Genomic DNA, 6,072 nt, shown 5'->3' with positions numbered 1-6,072 from the left:
GGGTCACGGGTGTAAACGTGCTATGTGCTCACACCGCACACATCAATCTATATGTTTAGAAAACATGCATTCCAGTTATCATTGGTGATCGAATAGTGCACTGATAAAATATTCATACCCACCAATATCTGTGATGTTCAGGAGCATCTCGAAGCACGACAAGGATCTTAAGCTTAGTAAAAGCCAAGGTAAATAAGCTTCTTATTCAGCATGAACTTTTGCACAGAATTTCGAATTATACCGTTTTCACAATAACAGTGCAGAACTCAATCATACCAATAGGTAAAAAAAAACATCGTATTTTCAGCGCCATACTCCTGTGAACATCTGTACAAGCACTAGAATTGAATGCAGCAAATGCTTCATAATGTTTACATTTTGTACAATGTGAAGAATCAATGCTGAATGAAAATAACAAAGAAAATTTCATGTGCCTGCAACTCCAGAACAAGTTTGATAGTGGAAGATTAAGTGCGGCACGAGAATAATAATAACCACAGAATTACAAATTGTACCACTTTCACTGCAACAGGACATAACTCAACCATGCCATAACGTCAAAAAAAGGATTTTCGGCACCCTACTCCTGTCAGCACCTATACAAGCGCTTCAGTCGAATGCAGGAAATGCTTTCACAATGTCTGCATTTGGTAAAATGTTAGGAATGACCACTGCATGAGAATAACAACAAACAAAACTGCACGTGACTCGAACTTCAGAACAAGTTTGATAGTGCTTCTTCTACACCAACAGCTGTGTGCAGTAGTAACAGTGGCCATAACTGTTCATCCTGAACAATGTGAAGTTTGGTTTGCCAGCACTGGTTGCAATGAAATTGACAATTATCAAACAGCTGTTACTCATCGAGGTGGATTTACTAGCATCACACTCACTAGTTGCCAAACAGACCTTTTGACATCACCGGCCCAATTGCTGTGCACAGCTGGAACCCACAGACCTTTTATTGCACGTATGGTCTGATAGAAAACATAAAATGGCGCTCCCAGGATGCTAACTCAGGGAGTTTCCATCTCAGGAGCAAGACCACACAACTACCTAGATATCGTACTAGGCTAAGGAGTTAGTCGGACAAAAGATTTCCAGAATAAACACTGTGACTCTTGTAGACCTGGGCTAACTTTTGGCTCATCATGGCATGATCAATAGGCACCCAGCCGGCACACTGGTGAACCAATGCATGTTTATTTGCTACTAGGAGTTACATTGATATTCCTGATATGCCATGAAGGGCCACTAGCTTTGAGTTTGGCACTACACGAGGAACTAGACATACTGGATGCTTGAGGAAACCATGCAGTTTGTTCCATGGGCCACACCGCTGCATTATTGACGAGAAAAATTGAACGGTGCGCCTTTGTGGCAAGTACTGTCTCACGATGAACCCTCCTTTTAGGTCAAATTCTTAACCTCTCGACAATGAATGAGTTGAATGCCACGGTGAATGCTTCTTCAGAAAGACAAATTCCAGCAGGCATACCTGCAATCACGAGTAGATGAAAGCCCCCCTTAAGATATCGCTGTGACCACAGCAATGTCACTCTACCGAGTCAATTTTCAATATTACCACTTTCTATATTGCCGTAGCGCTTTTGTTATTCCCGCAGTCCATGACCTCTGCTTATTGGACTTGACGGCACAAGTGTGTACATCGATGATAATGTCACAAACAGTGATATCATTGCCCCGCAACAATATCCTTAAAAGCAGTCCTGGGACCACTTGAAAGTGCAGGAGTCGGTGTTTTGAAAGAAAAGCTTGTGTTTGGTGCACGCTTTGTAGGGTTTTTCAGCTACTGTGCTGATTTGATGCTGGAGGCACCAGACCAACAGCTGGAAAGTAGAAAGCCATCAGGGAGAACTTCAGAGCTGAATAACAATACGGAGATACAAAGTATCCTTGGAATGCTCAGCTTCTATAACCATTTCCTGCAGTATCGAGCATAACGAGCAGAAAGCTTACATACACTGCTCGATTCAGAAATTTTACGGAACCGGGGAGGATGTGAAAGTACTGCCTTTCAATGACTGAAAGCAATTCTAAGCTTGGTGCGAAAACCAAGTCACATTTTTGAACTACGTGACCTTGTACTGCCATGCAATGCTTAACCCTACGGCTTGAAAGCTGTCCTCTCACGAATCGGTGGCGAAGGTCTCGAAGCACCAGTATCTTAACATCCTGAACATTGGAAAAAAAAGCAAGCAAAACTACACGCAGGTTCAAAGAAGTGGCAGCAATTGTCTTTGCAATGAAACATTTTGAACTCTATCTTGCCTTCTGTCACAAAACTGTGTAAACTGCCCATATGCCGCTACTGAGAATAATGAGCCAGGTGGAAGAAATCTCATTAATGGTGTCAACCAGGATAATATGGCTGGGTTTGATGCTTGGCTTCTACGACTATGAGCTTTACCACATTGGAAAAATGCACCAGGACCACATTCTCAGTCGAATCCTGCTCCCAAGGGAACGTGATGAGCTGGCGACGCCGGGAGACATTTTAGTTATCAAAGCAATACAGCAACCACTGCTCATAGACCACTGTGTAGCACTACTAATCGGGGTGGGCAGGGTTTTTCTGCTGTTCCTAGTGTATTTTAGGAAGGCGATACGAAGTAGTGGACTGTAAGAGAATTCACCCCATTTAAGTAATGTGGAAAAAAGCTATCAATCCATAAAGGTTACATTCGCAGAATTGCAGCTGTCATTCCTCCTGAGCCGTCGCCACCACAGAGCAGGTCTCCTTTCCACGGGATCCGAGCCAGAATCCCTCGAATTTTGGAATGTGCTCCTGTTGCCAGTTGAGCTAGTCGAAGCCCTGACATCAACGGTACATCTAGGTGCACCATTATCAAGTGTGCTAGAGATGGCGATTTTGTGGCGGCGAACACTAGTGGTCGAACAGGCATGTTCTTCGCCCCAAGGACTTGGTTGAACCGCTAGAGACCTTGCCAACAAAGGCAAACATGAACCAGCAAATTGTATGTCTTGAGGAGTGTAATAGATGTCTCCCACATACTCGGGATGTTTTGTCCAAATTTCAGAAAACTTACGTCTATCCTCTGGATCCTCTTGATCCTTCAGAGAGTACTGGGTCAATATTGTCTTTACTGAAGCTACCTCTCTTGAGCATTGGCTTCCGTACAGATTGCCAACAAACAATTTGTACAGGCGCTGGCAACATACTACAAGTGTCATCATTTTTGGTCCTTGCAAGTCAGAAAACACCGAGAGGGTTTTTGACGAGTCTTTGTAGGGTGCCTGGGAATAAACCTTTTGTGAAAAAAGAGTATGCAGATGGTCTACTACAATTTGTCCAGCATCATGGTTAGTTGAAGGGAAGGTAGGGGCCAATCTTCTCCTTGTACGAACCAGTGCACTCAAAACAGATTCATCATTCACAAAAGACAGAAATCCCTCATTTGTTAGAAGGTGGTCGATTTAGGCGATAAGTACAATCCGTAATTATCACGATGGGCTGTTTCCTTGTCATCATGTTGTAGTGATACGTGGATCGACAACTGCCTGCACTCATGACCCCTTTTAGCAAGCCTACTACATAATCCTTTACGGATACTTTTCCTCGGAAAGTCAGTGGAAACAACTTGTGATCTTGTTCCCCGTGTCTTCCTTCAATAGAAAACATTCCATAGGTCAAACCTTGAGCTACGCCGACATGGTATGACCGTTCACACGGGTTAGGTCGATTCCAGTCGCCGTTTCGGATGGGAGCAGGAATGCGTTCATGGATCACAGTTTCTTCGCAAGTCAATATCATCTCCTTCAACACGGAAGAGCAATTCTGGGGTGAAAACTCTTCCTCGCTGACTTAGCATAGGTCCTCAACCTCGCGAAAACATCCTTGGCAGGACGGATGCATGTGATAGCGAACACATCCTCGTTTTGTAAACAACTCTTTCCAGAACTGTTAATTGCCCAAATAACAGAGTTGGTTGATACATGAAGTCCCAGTTTTTTTTTATTTTACAAGAGGTCATCTCGTCCCCTGTTACGGAAATGAACCTTAATGCGTTAGGGTTAACACTTGAAAATCCGCCGGCAATTTGACGCGGGGAACTGTATAGCGATGAAAAGAGGTGCCAGTTCGGTCAGATTTCAGGGACTCTCGGCCAATTCAATCCAGTCAGGTGTCCGAGGTTGTTCATGATACGAGGCCGCCAGGGGAAACTCTGCTGCAACAAACCAGCCAACTGCGTACCGTAGTTTGGACGCTCTAGTGATGAGAAGAATCTTGACTTCCTTCTGCCAAGAGTGGAAGAGAGTGTTAGCCTCTGAGGTTGTTGATCCGAGATAGGGAGCAAGCGGTCGACATATTTCCAGGCTCAAGTGAATAGGACCTGGCACCAATATTAGCAGCTTGCCTCGTTTCAGGGACTCATTTGAGAAACATTTTTTGCATCATGGATTCAACTCTATTGGTGGACCCATATACTCGAAAGGGTGCGGTATGGTTTCACCTACAGTGGGGACTGCCCAAGATGGGTTCCTTAAATGATCTGCGTGTTCACAAACACATTTCCACGCCTGGGAACGAGGGTTCAGGGGGCTCACCAGCACCCGGGTGGCCAGCTGCTCACTTTTCCTTAACAATATGTCCACATACCTGGAGAAAGTCTTCTTGAATTGTGCGCGGATTGTGCGGGAATCTTGGAATAGTCTGATCAATGAATCACTTATTCCAGGATAAGATGCAACCTTGAACTCAGCAATGAAGCCAGGAAACATTGGACTGATCCCTCTTAGGAACTGTAGGAGAAAATGGTCTTTGTTGTGAATATTTTCGGCTGCCTCCCTAAACAAAGCATGCGTGATGTGGGCATATTGAGCTAGGTTTTTCCTTACTAATTCTTGCACCAAAGTGATGGCACTTAGCCCCTCGGCAAATTCAGAGAATTGGGTTTCTCGAATAATTTCCGGAAGTCTCGATCCTGGTATCTTTTATTTCTTGGGTTGCCAGAGGTTAAGAGTAGTTGCTTTTTAAGAGGGAATTTGGCAGTTTTGTACGGGAACAGCCAAAAACATAGGGACTCCGTCACTGGGTCTGGAAACTGACGAACCAAAAATCTGGTGAGCGCCATGCCTGACATCGAAATGACATCGAAGTAGACTGATCTCAAGTAAAAACGTTCCCATTGTTCTTGACTTAGCTGTCCTGTGGCACTTAACAAGGACTCCTGTAATAACGGGTTATGACAAGCCAAAATTGCACTGCAGAAAAGACTAAAGAAGACATAATTGATACAAGCAGAGACGATGGATAGAACTGACTGGGCCACTGTAAGGGCATTGGTTCCAACAGATGACATGATGCTGCCGAAAGAGGGGAGCTGATCATTTGTCACGCATGTGGTTCTAGACCACCTTTTGGTTTCTAGAGGATAAAACTGTCCTCGTAGCACCGTTATCTTGCCATAGTTCGGGTACTCAGATGTTCGCATTGCCTCTTCCCTGTTTAGTTTGAGTCCTAGTTTTTGGGTGCCAGAGTGGATGGCACGCATAATAGCGGAGTTGTTTTGATAGACTTCTTCTAGGCTTCGAGTCAGTTCCTCTTCCGTGTTTGTCTCGGGCAGAAGATGCGTAGTGTTAATGACCTGGTTGTCGCCTTGGGCCAACACAGTCACCTTCGTGTTTCTCACTCTTGACTCGCGTAGTATCACCAGAAGGTTGACCAATGTCCATCCTTTTTAACGTAGCCCTTCCAGGCCTCCCGCTTGCCCATTCCAGAAATACAGGTTCTCAGGGCAAAAAGGAATTCCGTCGTCCCCGATGTCCAGTACATCCACACGGTCAGCATAATATACCCAGGATGATTGAAAGAACTCGTGGGTTCTGTAGAAAACATTTGTAAGTCCGTATAACTGTTCCATGACATGAAAAACTGGGCCATTGCTTACGATTCGTTGGTGGTTGTTCCAGGAACTGTAATCAAGATGATTATAGTAGTTGATCCTTTTGCAAGTAGACAACCCTTGACCAGATGACGTCAACAACTTTTGAAGAACAGTCACATAATCATCGGCCATTGTCAACTCC

Source organism: Dermacentor albipictus, chromosome 5 (genome assembly GCF_038994185.2).
Source record: "Dermacentor albipictus isolate Rhodes 1998 colony chromosome 5, USDA_Dalb.pri_finalv2, whole genome shotgun sequence".
Lineage (NCBI taxonomy): Eukaryota > Metazoa > Arthropoda > Arachnida > Ixodida > Ixodidae > Dermacentor > Dermacentor albipictus.
The sequence above is the reverse complement of the archived record's forward strand: the minus strand, read 5'-3'. Positions refer to the sequence as shown.